We start from the raw sequence: 17,168 nt of genomic DNA on the forward strand, positions 1-17,168 counted from the left end.
ATCTCATTGATAAACGATGATTCATTTAAAACTCCGTTTGTTTCTAATTCGGAACTGTAGATGTAAATGATAGAGAGAACATCATTTGTGAAAACTGAGTTAGCTCTTTGTGAATTTTGCTATTGAATATTCCTAATGTTTTCTGTGAAAACCTTTGAGAAATTTAGGTCTGTATCATCTACTTGAGTTCGGTGTGCTGTTTGGTTTGTTTTTGATGGTAAAAGTTCAAAAGTAAATATGCCGTTTTATGAGATGATTTTAAAAAGGCTGGGTAGATAGTGGTCATGTATTTGTCTTTTGATTTTTATTTCAGGAAATTCTTGGTTATTTGGGCTAATTCCTTCTTCGAAAAAATTTGCAATTAAACTATGACAAAATAGTTCCGGTCCTCTAGCGGGATCAATTTGTGGGTGAATAACAAAGGGAAGGACAGAATCTTTTCATTGTCAAATTTTTTGTCCTATTGAATCGTTTCTTGTGTTTTATTACTGTTAATGTGTAACTCTCAGTGTATCTTATTGGTTGGTTCCAATTACAAAATTGTACTAGTCTACGAACTTATTCGCATTTTGATTCTGCGTTTATTTTTTATTGATGTTGGCGTTGTGGATTCTGATTCAGAAAAGTATTTGTGGTCTTTTTTTGTTTTTTTTAGCATATAGAGTCTTTTAGTTTCTGAAGTTCTTGTATTATGGTTGTGTCGGATTCCAAAACTGCGCGTCGTGTTTCAGAAAACCTTTGTTTTTTAATTTGTTTTGTTTTGTTATAATTGAATTTTGTGTCGTTCGTCTTTTCGATCTGTTATATCCTTTGAAACTTGGCTTCTTTTCATAAATGTTTAACATTTGAAAAAAAAAATTCTGCCAACTCGGTATCTGAATCTCGAATACTTTTAATTTGTGAAGTTGTTGTTTGAACATTTTTACTTACTGTAGTTTTAAATTTTCCCTTTTTTCTCATTTGATTGTGATTTCAGCTTGTTCTAGTTTATTTACTAGTTTTGGGAAACCTATATCAAAATTTCGGATTAACAATGGATTGCCTAATTGTGCTGTTAGAGTCATCATCAAAATTTTTGCCATTTTCGTGCTTTTGTAATTCTGTTTATTAGAAGAATATGCTTTTCTTACAAGGGTTTCAATTCTTACTGCGAGTAGTTTTATCGTTTCGCTTAGAAGTCTGGAATTTTCATTGCATAGAATTCTTTGGTGTCGTTTGTTTCTTTCAGAGTCAAACTTTTTTGAAATTTCTGGCGTAATTTGTTTCCAATCAGATTTAATTTCTATAAATAGGATTGAAAACCATTTTTGTGCTGCACCATCGTTGTGGTTTGAAATGAAGCCGTACGTCAGAGTATCCAATTTTGATGAAGTGGTGTATTTACCGGTTCCTGACCGATGTTTAAAATGTAATTACTATTTTGCATTGAAGTAATTTTCTACTGAGTATTCAGGATCTGTTCCTGTGAAAACCATGAGTGATATATTAGATGTAATTAATGATCCACCCACAAGGTATGGATTCATTGTAATTTCAAGCAATTCTGCTGTGTTTGTTAATTTTGTAATAACCATAAGTTGTTTTTGTTGTTTCATAATGTTGTAGGTAATATTGCAAGAGGATTTCATTTTGCATTTGATTGGAATAGTAACCTTGAGAGTTTATTTGGTTTTGTGATTATATATTATTATTATTAGAATGAGCCAAGTTTTCTCGTTCAGGAAAGGGTTGTCGTGTTTGTTGTGTATGGTTTGAATTTATTTAGAGTTCAAAAACATCTGGTTGATATGTATTATCTGTTTGGTCAATAATATTCCAATTTTTTTTTCGTGGAACATGATTGTTTTGTTGTTGATTTTGATTGAAGTAATCTTCATCTTCAGAGTGATGTTGTTGATTTCTCCTAAATGGTTTGTTTGTTTAGTTTTTGTTTTGTTGAAAAAGGGATATTTTTCGGACCGGTCTGTTGGTGTTTTCCGTTTTTCATTAAGGAAAACTAATTGTGGAACTGGTTGTGGTATCTGTTGAGTGTAGTTATGTTCCTATGGTTGATTTCGTTTTGTGCAATGTCACTTTGCTATTGGGTTGCTCATGATTTTCTTTGCACAAAAATCGTAATTAAGGTTTAGGAAATTATTTCTGTGTGCGGGCTTTTGTTTGTTTGATTGTCGTGTTCTAGCTATTGGTCTATAAGATTGATAATCTACGTGATAGTATTTTGGACCAACAGGTGGTTTGATTGTTGATTGTAGTATTGTTTCAAGTCTTTTTCTGTTTAAAAGTGTGTTGGGGTTTGAATATCTTGTTGTGTCTGTTTCTAGTACCAAAAAGGGTTGAAACTATTTTTATTTGTCTTATCCTTAATTATTGTGTTATAATTTGAGGGCGTTGCATCAATGGTGAGTGCAATTAATCTTAAGTAATCTTTGTGTACGGAAACAGTAGTGATTGCCGCACTTGAATTGTCGTTAGGGCTGTTAACAAAGAAAATATGAGACCAATCATGGTCCCAAAAAAATTTGTTTGGTCTGCTAATATCGTTTCATCGTTTGGAGTCTGTGGTCGGAAGCTGTTTCTTGCCGTTGATATTAGGTCTATATTGTGTACAAAAGTAATTCATTATGACTGAGCAATGGTAGGATTCTTTGCAGATCAAGTTTCAATATTTGTGATATATCATTATTGCCGAATGTTTCACGAATTGAGTCTAAAAATTGCGAAAAAAAATTGATTTTTGCCTGATTTTTGTATGTCGAGATGTTTGTGTTGATGATACATTTAACACTTCGATGATTTTCTAATATGCAATTGTAACTATAAATGTTGGAGAAAAAATCTTTTGTCAAAATTAAGTTTGCCCTTTGTGAATTTTGGTGTTAAATTTTGTAAAATAAGTTCTGTGGACTTTTTTGAGAAATCTTGGTCTATATCATCTGTTTGATTTCGGCGTGGTGTTTGATTTGTTTGTGAAGATAAGATTTCAATAGTAAATATGCCAACATATGAGGTGATATCAATAAGGCCTGGTAAATAGTGGTCAAGTATTTGTCTTTTCATTTTTACTTCGCGAAATTCTTGCTTACTTGTGCTATGCTATTTCCTTTTACGAATGAATTTGCAATCAAATTATGATAAAAATGAACCTGTTCGCTAGCGGAATCCCTTTGTGGGTGGTTAGAGTCATTGTCAAAATTTTCGTCCTATCGAATCGTTTCTTGTGTTTTAATACTGTAAATGTGTAACTTACAATTAGTCTCAATGGTTGATTCCATTTATAAAGTCGTACTGGTTTGCGAATTTATAATTTTTTTATGCGTTAATTTTATTGATTATGGCGTTTAAGATTCTGTTAATTTTGTCTAGAGAGTCTTTTAGGTCCTGAAGTTTGTGTATTGGGTTTGTGTCGGATTTCAAAACTGCGTGCCGTGTCTCAGAAAATCTTCGCTAATTAATTTGTTTCTGTTTTGCTGTTTATGACTTTTTTCTTGTTTGTCTTCTCGATCTGATATATCCTTTTTTGTCTATGTGGCTATGTGGTGTAATTACAAGATCATATCTTTCGTTTTGAATTAAACAAATCTGAAGGCATATTGTTTGCTTACTTGCTAAATTAACTCTTGACACAAGGTTTGGAAGCATAGTGGAAAATCCAGGAGTAAGAAGTTGTTAGTTTTTACGAATGTTGTGCGGTTATCCTTATTTGGGGCGTAGCTTGCCGAAGTGCTTATTCTTCACTGTTTATCCTAATTGAAATGGTTTGTTTTTGTTAAAAAATTTCAGTTAGTCCTGGTTCGATGATAGGGATTGGAGACTGAATCGAAGTTTGAGGTCATTTGACACTGTTTTCTAGAAGTTTGGCGGAACAAGGTTTGTTCTGATTGATGCAAGTGATGCATTGATGATCAAATAGATTAAAACTAAAAAATATATAATTAAAAAAAAATTAAAAGATCCAAGGAAAACCTTGATGATCTAGGTTTTAAAAATAATATTAGCACAAAACAAGGATAAGCCTTGATAAGGTTTAGATTTAAGTTTTAGGAAATTTAGAATACTAAAATTTAGGAAGAAATGGATGTAAGGTTGTGAATTAAAATAATTTTAGTTTTTGAAACAATTTTGCTTGTGTTTCAGATGAGGAAACGAGAATGAAGAGAACGGGAGAGGATAAGGCTCCTTGGAAAGCAAGAAAAATTATAAACCTAATAAGAATAACTTTCATCTACTAACTAATTTTTGCATTTTAATAATTAATTTTTAATTTTACAAAGTTTTTGAAAATTACTGCAGATTTTGATAATGGGAACAACTTGTTTATCTTTTTATCAGTCGTTATTAAGTTATAGAGTATTGTAATACAACATCAAGATGAATTTTGCTTGGAAATGAATCTAATTGCTCCAAGTAAGAAATGTGTTATAGAGATATTTTTATCAAGAATAAAAATGGTTATAAATATTAGTTTAAAACTGGTTCAAAAAGGTATATTCTCGTTTAATTGTCCCAAAACTGACTTCTTTCAAAGCTCAATCTTTTACAAGAAATCTCAGATTTTGTATATTTTAGAAAAAGTAAGCCCAAAAGAAGCTCAAAATAAGCTCTAATAAAGATGTTTGATTATTTTGAGTCGTAGAAACAAAAACTCTCCAATCAAAACTTTAAATTTTTACTGTTGCAAAACTGGTCGCATCAGATAGTGTTTATGATGATAGAGCCCGTGGAAAATTATAACACGAGTTTTGGATTATAAATTTTTTTTTCTCTTTCTGCGACCTGCTGAAGAAATATCCTCCGCTTTCTCATTTCAGGAGCATAATCAAGTTTATCCAGTCGCGAAATTTTGGCACATTTGCAAAGAAACTACCTGCATTGCAAATGGGACCTGGGCCGATAGTAGACACTCGACTTTTGTAATAACTTGCAACTCCATAAACACAACTGGGTACAAAAGTTCCGCATTTGAAAAGGTAAAGTGGGCCTCCATCATCCAAGTGGCATATATTTGCATCTAAATTGGTTGCACTTTCAACACAGATGTTGTCTTCTGGACACAGTCGAAGTTCCAGTGGATTTATTCCTGACTCGAAGTAGGATTGAAAGAAAAGAGCCTCCTTTTATGATCACTTTAAGCATTTTAAAACCAAATAAGGACAAAGTGAACATTTTCCTCCCTAATTCAAAATCGAGATGAGAAAGTGAACTCGGTTAAAAGCAATACTGTCAGCCAATCAGATTTCAGCATACCACGTTTAGGCCTAACACTGCATAAACTTATTATATAAATTAGGGCGGAGACTGTTCACTTAGATTTGCAAGGCTCGTTCAACGCTGGATTTGAAGTGTTGGGCTATTCTACGACTTGCTGTTGCAGAAATTCTAGTCCATTCATAAATCTCTGCTGAAGTTTCTGTACTATCTAATCGCAATTTTTCAAAAAATATCCCAAAGGTATTTCACAAAAAATTCATTACGAGGCTAATTGTGAAATGAATAGGCGCACAATTGGAACCCAGAGACAAAAGTCTTCAAACATGTTCAAAATTTGTCGACGAAAAAAAAAACACAAATTGAAAAAATAATCAACGAGAGCTGTCTTTTTGCGGAATCTGTTTAAAATTCAGCAAATATTTTGTTTGGCCTCGTAATGGTTTTTTTGTTATTTTCTTTTTATATCTTTTTTTTTGAAATCGAGCAGCGGCTTAAAATGATCCTGCAAGGTTGATGGATAGCTGTCATTCAGCGGCGAGTGTCTACCTAGACCACTCGCACCTAAAAACACATATCATCACTCAACTCCTAAGACAAAAAGCGGCATTTAAAAAATGAAAAAAATTGAACGGTTGAAGCGTATCAAAAAGTCATCAATTTGTTTTACTGCAAAAATTGTCTCAAAATCAAAGTTGAACGGGTCATTTATCGTTTTTTTATCCATCGATTGTAGGATCGAACGAAGCGAGCTAATTGTAACTCAATCAAGAAGGATGAATGATACAAAATGTGAGCTCTTCTGACCAAAAACCTTTTTTGTTCATGAGAACAGTTGGTATTGGCAAAAACCGGTTGCTGTTAACGTACAGAGAGATATTATCAGTTTTATTAGCTAATTTTGCTTATATTGTTTTTCAAAATCATTTGGTTAAAAGTTTTTCCAAATCTTTTGATCCTTTGTCATGCGAACAGACTTCAGTTTAAAGTTTTTTCTTGAAGCCAAACAAGTTAATGTGATCTTGTTTCCGTCGAAAGTTTCCGTACAACTCTCAGTGTTGTAAGATTTTAAACGTGATAACTTTCACACCTGAGGTCAATTGTTTCCATGTTCGAAGAAGAAAGAAAACTAGGAATATATATTTTATTCAGATAATTTTGATTTAAACTTTCGACGGAAACTTTAAAAACTCATTTGAAGGAAATTGATGCGATGAGCTCATTGAAAGGTAACTCATCTGCAAGATTTTTCTTAATTATGATGTTTTGATTATGGTTTGATTATTGCCATTTTGGCCTATAAGGGACAATTAATGCGGTTCAATTATCAGTTTTTAGAATTGCAGGAGCAAGTGTCGCGTACTTGGGAAGTCAAAATTTTCACATAAACAACATTTTTACAAATCTGAAAAAAGATTTTCGTTGCTTTATTGTTGAACTACAACTTTTAGGTTCCTTCCTAAAGACGTAGCGAATTGGAAAAAAAAACGGGAAAACTTTTGGCTTAGTTGCCTCATCTCATGTAATTTCTCAACTTACTAATTATACCCCAAAATATTTTCTTTCAAATTTTTTCCGCTAAAAAGCTTTGCTCGGCCAAAAATATGATGGTTTTCGTTTGTGTTTTAATGAAAAAACCCTTTCATTGTGTCGGTAAAAGTGCTAAAAATGTTTTTTTTTAATGTAATTCAAGTCTGTTGCGGAATAAATATTTGAAATCTTAAAAACTAAACGTTAAAATCTTTTTTGTTTTGAAACAACCATTTTTCTAGTAGTAATGTTTTATAATTCGGCTCGAGAGAAACTAACTACTCATTTTTAGCTGATTACTAAGTACAAAACGCTGATTTCATAAGCTGATAGTTGTGTTTCTTGGCTGCTTTTTCGAATTAATTTTTTTGCTTGGTTTTCTTTGCAGTCCTATTTGTCTCAATCAGTCCCACTCGCTGGCTTGTTTTTGTTGTTCTTAATTGATTTTTAAAATGTGCTTTGAAATAAAAAAAAAACTATTTTACTATTTTTCGTTGGAAATTTCATGAATATTCACGAAAGCTATTGCAGATACGCTGAAGTGAGATCAAATTACTCGAAATTTTCAAAATTTTGTCTTTATACGCCGTCTTGGTCACTTTTTCCTTGCTCTAGCGCTAGAAATTTTCTCGTGTTTGACCTAGAAACTTAACACTGCTTTTTTTGTGGCTTACAGCATTTATGCGAAACCTTACAAGAAAAACTTCTTCACTGTCAAGATACCAACCAATTAGAGTTAAATCAGATGCAGGATGGAGGAGGTGAGGGCAAATAGGCAGAATGCGGCTCCTTTCCAAAATCGGCTCCCGAAGTTTAAGAAGCGCGATATCATTTCTTAATACTCGCCCCCGTATTTCGAAGCTACAAACAAAACGGTACAGAATAAACTATACATAGAAAAAATACAAGGTTCATCACAAAATGGAGTCTTACATTAATTTGAAATTAAGTTATCGTTATATCTTTTTTGTTAACTTTTATCTAATATATTTTTTTTCTTAATAATCGCTAAATTTTAGATTGGCTCGAAAAAATTTTAGCGTTACCTTGCTGGATAAAACTTTGCCTGGACGCTATGAAGTTTTCTCACAGGGTACACCGGCAGAGCCAATAGCGCGTCATCGACCAACACAAAAATATCTGAGACTGAAAGCAGCAGATAAATAAAACAGAAATACCAAACTGTTATACTGAAATACAAAAAACTATGATTAAAAAGTACATAAGCGAACGGCACAACAAAAAAACAACAAATAGATTTTTCTGTTGTTTTTCTATCAAAAACTTATATACAGAAAGTTAGAAAAAAGTGTAACTGCAAAACCTTTTAGTGGAAGTAATTGCCGAAGTTCAGTTGACCCCCATGGACCAAAATTTCTAGTCATGAGAGGCAAAAAGCAGTTTTATATCTATATTGGAAAACAGCAAATGAACCTTATTTTTGTTAGCAAAGAATTCTTTTAGATTACTAGGCTGATTTAAATTATCCGAACAAAACGAATAAAGCTTTATAACTAAAACACGTTTTTCATAAACTGGGTAAATTTAGACAACAACGATGAAAACCTTCTTGTTGAAAATTTCAGCAAAATCAACATGGTGCATGTTATTTCGCAAAAACTGGGCCCAAAAACTTCTTTAATTAAAAAATACGCTTAAGATGTAGTATTTTTTAAACAAAAATGAGAAATTTTTATAATTGATAATTTTTTCTCGGGCCATGTGCTAGAGTTTTGTCAGCAGCTGAATCGGTAATTTTTGTGCCGTTATTTAAAAAATATTAGAAAAACGCGTTTTGATTTTCAAGTTTCATCCGTTTTGTGTGGGTAACCTAATTCAGCTTTGTATTTTAAATTGATTATTTTGTAGTATTAAATTGCTGTTATTCAATATACATGGCAAAGTAGTAAAAGAGGTTAAAAAAGTTATTTTAACACTCGCGTCTGATGTAAGAGCAGCGGATCGAGGCTAAGCATTTTTTTCAGGCTGCCTTTTGTTACGAGTTATTTTTTATTGCAATTCGTTGTGGTTCTAAAAGTTGTCGATTATTTCTTGTAAATTCACCAGGATTTGAATTTTCTACAAAAAACGGCAATCGAAAATTTTCATACTTGAAAAAAGTATGGAGAACATTTTCTATAGTCAATAAAAAATCACTTTTGAAAGTTGAGGTTGAAAATCAACCCAAAACATTGTTTTCTTTTTGAAGAGAGCGGTAAAAAAAGTTTTTTTTTCTCAAAAAAATTGCTGATTTTTTTCATGGATGTAGCTTTTAGTATATGTGATCTAATCTATGAGCCCAAAAATATATTACAAACTGTTTTTAAATAGCTAACTTTAAAAACTAAATAATGATCCTTTGAAAAAACAGGAAACTATGATGCAGAAATTATTTTAAAAACCAAAATATTTTAGCCGAAAATCAGAAGCTCGATTTTTTTATTTTTGAATAATTTAGCTTTCTTTTCTTTTTTCATATAACGACTTGGATCAAGAGTTTTTTTGCCTGTTTTTTTGGGTTCGAACACAATAAATTTTGCCCTAAGAAAATTGAAACTGTTAGATCATCGGTTTGTTTTTTTTTTCACGTGATTTCGATGTATTTAAAAAAACTGCTCCTCGATGTTTTAAGAAATGTTGTCGGTAATGTCCAGTATTAGTCCAAAATCAAACATTATCAATGCAATTTTAATTGGTCAACATCATAACAACAAAATTAATTAGAATCTATTGGCTTCCACTTTGTGGTGTCCCGTACCTTACAAAACTTGGAAACCAGATCTGAGCATCGTAAATTCTTGCCTATTTCAGATCTTGTCCAGACATGGTGCATGTTTCGTTTGGACATGGACATGTCTGAATCAGGACTGAGGCAGGTACGGATTCTATCACAAAAGCAGACCTGCTCAAGGTCTGATTCAGACCTGGGGCACACATGGGTCAGACCTGGTGCAGATCTGTTCAGATCTGACCCATATATGTTCCAGGTCTGAATCAGACCTTGAGCAGATCTGCTTTTGTGATAGAATCCATACCTGCCTCAGTCCTGATTCAGACATGTCCATGTCCAAACGAAACAAGCACCATGTCTGGACAAGATCTGATAAAGGCAAGATTTTAAGATGCTCAGATCTGGTTTCCAAGTTTTTGTTGGATAGATTTCCACTCACTAAAATTTCACAAAGACTCCGGGGCAGATCGATTCAAGTGTCTAAAAACAGTTTTGATAAATTTTTTACATCAGTCAATGACAACACTTTCGAGAACATTATTTTATTCCATTTCGCGAAGTTTATTTTAATATTTTTCAATATAGTGCATAGTCAAATAAGGTATGCATTTCAATTCTATGTGTTATTTCACTTGTTATTTAATTCTATGTGTTATTTCAATTCTATGTGTTATTTAAATGGAGCCTTGAATCACTTGTTATGCAAAGCATGCATAGCATTGAATTAACATTTTAAATTTCTTAAAAGCCACACGGTGGCCAGTCAATAGGCAGAACGGTTGAGAGCAGAATGGGTCCAAGAGGAGAAAAACAGAAAAAAAAAATCAACTTTTATAAGCTAATCGGTAAATTAATTATCAGAAATGTCAATAAGCTTAGAATAATAGAAAAAAGCTGAAAAAAAGTTGTTTCGCAGGTTTTTATTTCTAGCCACCCGACTTTTCGTTCCAGAATTATTACAAACACATTATTCTAAAGCTCTACGTCTGTAGATTTTTTTTCTATACGTACTTTTCAAAAACTGAAAACAAGTACGTGATTTCTAAACGAGTTTTAGTGTTATTTGTTAAAATAACTATTTTCAATGATAAAAACAAGACACGTGACAAAAGTTGAAAATTCATTCGAAAATTTCAAAAAAATTTTTTTTCAGATCTGATCATGTCTGATGCAGTTCAGGACAGATATGCAATCTCACAACAAATGGATTCACCCTGGGCATATCTGTTTTTTTTATTTTTTTTCTGTAACATTAAAATTTTTGTATCTTCCAGGTCTGAACATGTCTGATACAGTTCAGGACAGATATGCAATCTCACAACAAATGGATTAACCCTGGGCATATCTGTATTTTCATTTTGTTTCTGTACGGGGTCTTTGTTATCAATTTTCTAACTGCAATCTATGGAAAAAAATGCTTTTATTGTCTTTTGTTTTTGATATTTCTGCAAAATCCGACTCAAAGCCTCGTCTTTTGCAATAAAACGTATGAAATTTGGACTCTTTTCTTTATATTAGGCCCATTTTCAAACAACCTCCCGTCTTACTCGTCAACATCATTCATAACCCCTTGACGTTCTAAACAACGACCATCGAAAAAAATGCAGAGCAAACTTTTTTTAATATAAACCGAACAGCCTTTCGTGAAAAACTTCCCAAGTTTTTTATTTCGCAAATTTTGCGAAAACAAGTGCGTAGTCAGAACATGAAACAAGGCATCATAAAACACTTAATATCTTATAACATTTATATCACAGGATGTGAGAATGTTTACGGAAACTGGGCGGAAAATAAAAACTGCTGGCAGTTTTTGGTTGCAATTGCATTTTTTCCTGGCTATTCGGTAAAAAGATTTTTGCAGAAGGTTTTTGCAGAAATTGCAAGTGAAACATAAAAAAAATACGGATCCCATAAACTAATTTTCATCCTCCCCTATTGCCAAAGGGGGGAGATGCGTTGCAAGCTACAAAACAAACATATGCTGAGCCTTTGAGTTCGTTCTTTATTGGGGGGGGGGGGGGCAGTTTTGTAGTTTAGAGAGCTAACAAAATCCAAATCTATTTTGCAGGTTTTTTAGCTTCCGCCAATCTATCGACTTATTTACACCAATTTCTGTGCCATTTCATTTCAATTTTTTACCTGGTGCTAAATGAACACAATGTGCAGCTGTAAGTACCCAAAAAGTGTCAATAATTGCTGCTCCACAGAATTCTTTCCAGTTTCTGAATGACTCGTTTTCTTTCCCCTCCTCCCGATAAAACAGATAAAGTATATTGCATTTTTTAGAAAGCTCAAATGCGAATTTGAAGTGTATATCTGGGCATAAAAATCAAGCTGAGCGAAATATTGAATAATCGAAAGAACTTTCAATTAGCTTTTCGAAGGGAAAAGAAAACAATGCCTGAAGTGGATGGTAACAAAGAAAGCACGAGACGACGGAGCGTCAAAGCCATTGACAATTAAGGAAGTTCCAGCGAGTTTGGATATTGTTTCTGGATCGTCAGATTTACTTTGGGTGGTTCTAGAATTGGAGTAACATAAAAGTGTCATTAAAACTAAAATTTTGAATGAAACGAGCATGATTTTTTCTATTACCAGAAAATCAAGTGTCTTTTCCGAGTAATTTAAATAAGATTCGTAATATATGGTAATATATGTAGATTTGGTTTTGAAGATTGAAATGTCAATTAAAGGATGTCATAGCTGAAATAACATTTTCTTATTGAACTTATCGGAACAAAATTTGAGATGAAACGACAATATTTAAACTAGAGCTTGTTCCGTGTTATGACATTAATGTCCGAAACTTAAACATAATTTTTCGAGTCGACTAAACCTCAAGCTTTGAAGCTTTAAGTTCACATATATTTTCATCATGCCTGAATAGAACTTTGAACTTTGGTGTTTCACTCGATGTTATGAAATATAATTCAAACAAAAACTGTTAAACGGGCCAACTTTTGAATTAAAAGCTAGAGCAGATCAGAGCATCTGTAAAGTAAACGTGAAATGGGGGAGCGGTGGTGAAGTGGTTACGTCTCCGCCTCTTAATCGAAAGGTCGAATGTTCGAGGCCCACCATGATCCGCGCTCGTTGCTTGAGGGTGAGGCAACATTACCCAGCCCAGAAAAATAACCAAAAAAAAATTGCATGTAGTTCTTAAACAGGGGCACAACAGCGGTTCGCCGTGATGAGCTGTACAGCTATTGTGTTGGTCCTTTCCCCCGTGGATAAATGGTCTTAATTGTTAAGCGCAATGTTCTTTAAGTTCACATATAATTTGATCATGCCTGAATAGAACTTTGGTGTTTCACTCGATGTTATGAAATATAATTCAAACAAAAACTGTTAAACGGGCCAACTTTTTAAAATATTAGTTGGTAGTCGAATTAAAAGCTAGAGCAGATCAAAGCATCTGTAAACTATATGTGAAATGGGGGAGCGGTGGTGATGTGGTTACGTCTCCGCCTCTTAATCGAAAGGTCGGATGATCGAGGCCCACCATGATCCGCGCTCGTTGCTTGAGGGTGAGGCAACATTACCCAGCCCAGAAAAATAACCAAAAAAAATAGCATGTAGTTCTTAAACAGGGGCACAACAGCGGTTCGCCGTGATGAGCTGTACAGCTATTGTGTTGGTCCTTTCCCCCGTGGATAAATGGTCTTTATTGTTAAGCGCAATGTTCTTTAAGTTCACATATAATTTGATCATGCCTGAATAGAACTTTGAACTTTGGTGTTTCACTCGATGTTATGAAATATAATTCAAACAAAAACTGTTAAAACAGGCCAACTTTTTAAAATATTAGTTGGTAGTCGAATTAAAAGCTATAGCAGATCAGAGCATCTGTAAAATAAACGTGAAATGTAGGGTTTCGATCCCCTTCCCCAGAATGGTGTCTTTTTGCTGTCCTTCTTTCCAGGATATGACACCCTCACCACACAAAAAGATCCTCACTTAGGTAATTTTTTTTCCAAAAGTGCTATTTATATACTAATTTTGAGGCTGCGCGCACCAACAATTTTCTGTCAAAACAATCCAAAAAATGCCCAAAAACAACCTTTTCGATCTTTTTTTTTCTCAAAAATTAGTCGTCTTTTTACAGATTTAAAAATTTTTTTCTAAACATAGCGTTTTCAGAGCGCTCGGAAATTTGATTTGGTCGGAAAAAAAGTTTAAAAGAAACCATCGAAGTTTTTAAGAAGTTTTTAAAAATCCGCACCCGCTCTCGGTCGAGAAAGTCATAAATCCACCCCTTCTTCAACCGACTCAAGTAGCCTCAAAAAATTAAAACTAAAAGAATAGATTTCGTACAAATCAAAAAACATAAACGAAAATCTGAGTGCTTAAGTAAAAAAAAGGACAAAAAAAAGTTAATTCTAATAGCCAAATAATATAATTGGTCAAAATCACGCTTAATCTTTTCTGTTCATTAGTTTTTCTACACGTTTTTTGTTTGGTCATATGGTCCGCAAATGGCCACTGATTTACAAGGAACGAACAAAACCATAAAGAGAATTATTTTTGCAATGAGAAAAAAAACCTACCCGTAATTAGTAAATTATTTCAAAAAGATCTGATTTTTCTTACTAGAATACGTTAGTAGATTTTCAGATCTGACTTTTAAAGTTGTCTGTGCAAATCAGAGAGGAACTTTGATTGGCTATCAGGCATTTCTAATTCCATTTTCGATTATGTCCCCAAAATCCAGACTACACGTACCCAACATAAGCTTCTAATCTGGATAAAAATTATATATAGATAATCTTACCTAAATTTCTCTGTTTTCTGTATAGAAATTATTTATTTCTCATCTTACATTGGAAATAAACATTGTCTGGATTGCAATATCCAGAAATCAATTCACTGCTCACCCACAACGAGATAAACATGCTTCGAGTATAGAAAATAGCCGTAAAAAGACAATGGTATAATCAATGCAAACTAAAACATGTCATTAAAAAGTGTTGCTTTAGATTGCTAAAACAATTCGAAGTTATCAGGTCATGTGGCGTAGTGGACAGCACATTTGTCTACCCAAAAGAAGGTTGCGGGTTCGCACCCTACAAAGAGCCTTTTTTACCAAGAAATAGCCTTGGTTTAGTTTGAATGTCATTAGAAATGAGATGAGAAACAAAAAGTTAGAAGAAAACCCCTGCATTTTTTAATTATTTCAAAAAAGATTTGTGGCCAAAAACATAGAATTAGAAGTTAAGTATTTGTCGTCAAAATTAAAGCGTTTGTTCGGTACGGGTAAACTAGTTTGTTGAGCAAAGCTCTTTCTTGCGAATCAAGGCCAAATTTTGCATCTATATCTTCCACACGGTACAACAGCTACAACACAGTTTGGTCAGGATGTGGTAGCTGTCACATGAGAGCTCGTCCGTGCATACTATCTTGGCATGACTGGGGATCGATTACCCGATCTGACTATCTCAAAGTGAACGCGTAACCACTAAACTTACATTTCCAACTATGCGCTGGAATTCTAACTTTTGAACATATTTTCTCTTCAAGTTTCGTCAAATTCAAAACGGTATGTTGAAAAAATCCAACAATTTAATAGTAAATTGGATTTTCTGATGTCTATAAAATACAGACAAACTCTTTCTTCAGACAAACTTCGCCTTTCTAACCAGCCAATTTGAATGAGTTTTTTTTTCAATCGGCGAAAAGTATTGTTGTCTTGAGCTTGACTTTAGAAAAATATATTTTACCTGAGACATTTTTTTCTAAAGTTCTGATGGCTTAAAAATTGCCACTTTGACCAATTTTGGACAAATAACCCGTGATATACTTCGGCCTATTAACCTGTCTCAGAAATCATTCCACATTGGTTGAAGCAAGCTATTTGCCACAACTGATAGATTACTAGGAGTGAAATCTATCACTTTGTAATTTATAGGTGGTGGTGGTGTATGATAAAAAGATTTTTTTCTATTTTTTTTTTGAAAAACTCATTAAGTTTTCTTAGGTGAACACTGAACCATAGGCCTAAAAAGGAAGTCGGAATGTTGAGAACTTTGTCCTGACACGAGCTTTTTTGTTCTGTTTAGCATCATGTTCGTCAAGAAATTGATTTTTCCACTTTTCATCGTCGTGCTTTTCCAGATTTTTTCCATGATGATTTTCAGAACGTTATAATGGTCTAAAGTTGGAGCTTTTTTGACGACTAAAAATCAAATTAGAATAATTAACGCGCAACGTAGTTCGTTTTAGTAAAGCGTAAGCCATAGCACTTGGTAATTTACGTAGTTTGTGGGGAGTGGGAGGAAAAAAATGTATATTTTTTCTTTTTTGATTCATTTTTTTAAAATCAAATAGCTTGTTGGTTTTTTCTCACTTTTTTTGCGTCAATTCGGCTAAAATTTTTCATCTTGTAATTTTTCAACCCACAAAAACTCGACATTTTGCGACTGTTCGATCTCCGAATTTGGCTACTAGAGCCCAAATTTAAGTCAAAGCGCCCATTTGTAACAAATTACAAAAACGTGTAAGCAGACACAAATGATCAAATTGTTACAATTTTTCTTATTTATGAGCATGAACAAATTTTTACAAACTTTATTCTGTAAGGGGGAGTGCGAAACTGGAAAACTGGCGAGCACTCTCAATTCTATTAAGTAACAAGACTATTTACAAGACCTTGTCTCGATGTTCAATTTGTGCGATTGCTTCCTCATACCTTGCAGGAACTCCCGGTGGAACAAAGAGAGATGTCTCATTTTTGGAGATGACGGTCTTCTGGACAACGAGATGCCCAATAAACGTTTTTTCGCAATTTGTGTATACCATGTGAAATGAAACAGAACGAAACTTAAACTATTGATTTCCGCAAGAAAAGAAAAATCTACAATAGTAGAGGATTAGTGAAGAACATTACGGTTTTTGTACGTATTTGTCTCAAAATATATGAGGTTAGATTTGGTTAGTTTTTGTTTGACTGAATCTGATTTAATAATAAATTAAAAGTCATTGAAAAACCTTTTTATAATATGGAGATGCACAAGTTCGATCGAAAAAATTTGCTGTTACTTTTTGGGCCGAAAAGAGAGGAAAACTGTCACAACACCAACTCTGAAGAACTGGTTGGTTGTTTACTTTCTATCATGAACTTTGCCGTGCATCATGAACTACTTTCTATCATGTACTTTGAACTAATTTAGTATTTTAAGAGTCTAATTTGAAAGGTTTTTTTGCTTCTGATTGCCTTATTCATTCAAATTTAGTTTATAAAGAAAGATAATGCAATTTTTATTTGTTTGAGTTTGCCGATCAAATTATCGAACATAAAACCTAATGACATGAAGTTTGTTTGATATCGAAGTTTGGTTTTTCTGAAGTTTGATATCGAAGTTTGGTTTAAAAAGCATTTGAAGGTTGACCAAAATCTCTACTCTTACATTTTGTAATCTCAAATACAATATCCTTTAAGTCGAAAAGCACATAAGCTTTTATGAAACCTGAATGCCTTTTTATGCCGCGAATAGGGCATAATGGGCAGGTTTTCATCCAGAAAAACTGCAATTTATCACCCCAATATTGATTTTTTTTGACAAAAAGCTTATCATACAAATTTCATACCTTAAAGGATTGATGATAATGATTTTTAAGATTATTGAACGTAATGAGTTCTCTTATATAGGTCGTGCTAATTTTTTTTAAATTTTTTTTTATTCACGCTTAATTTTGATTTTTCGCG

The 17,168-nt window shown here is 33.2% G+C and overlaps 1 long non-coding RNA gene across 2 annotated transcripts; it reads right to left on the minus strand.

The window, feature by feature from the left end:
- Positions 1 to 5,685: 5,685 nt before the first annotated feature.
- On the minus strand, positions 5,686 to 12,188 carry LOC134856466 (uncharacterized). 2 transcript variants are annotated; one of them, XR_010164818.1, is made up of 5 exons: positions 11,868 to 12,188; positions 11,606 to 11,688; positions 7,782 to 7,881; positions 7,463 to 7,596; positions 5,686 to 5,769 (listed from the first exon to the last, which is right to left on the minus strand). It is a non-coding gene; the product is annotated as an uncharacterized LOC134856466 (long non-coding RNA). The 2 variants fall into 2 exon arrangements; XR_010164817.1 differs by lacking the exon at positions 11,868 to 12,188 and having other exon boundaries at positions 11,606 to 11,753.
- Between the last annotated feature and the right edge of the window lie 4,980 nt (positions 12,189 to 17,168).

Source organism: Symsagittifera roscoffensis, unplaced genomic scaffold (genome assembly GCF_963678635.1).
Source record: "Symsagittifera roscoffensis unplaced genomic scaffold, txSymRosc1.1 SCAFFOLD_341, whole genome shotgun sequence".
NCBI lineage: Eukaryota > Metazoa > Xenacoelomorpha > Acoela > Convolutidae > Symsagittifera > Symsagittifera roscoffensis.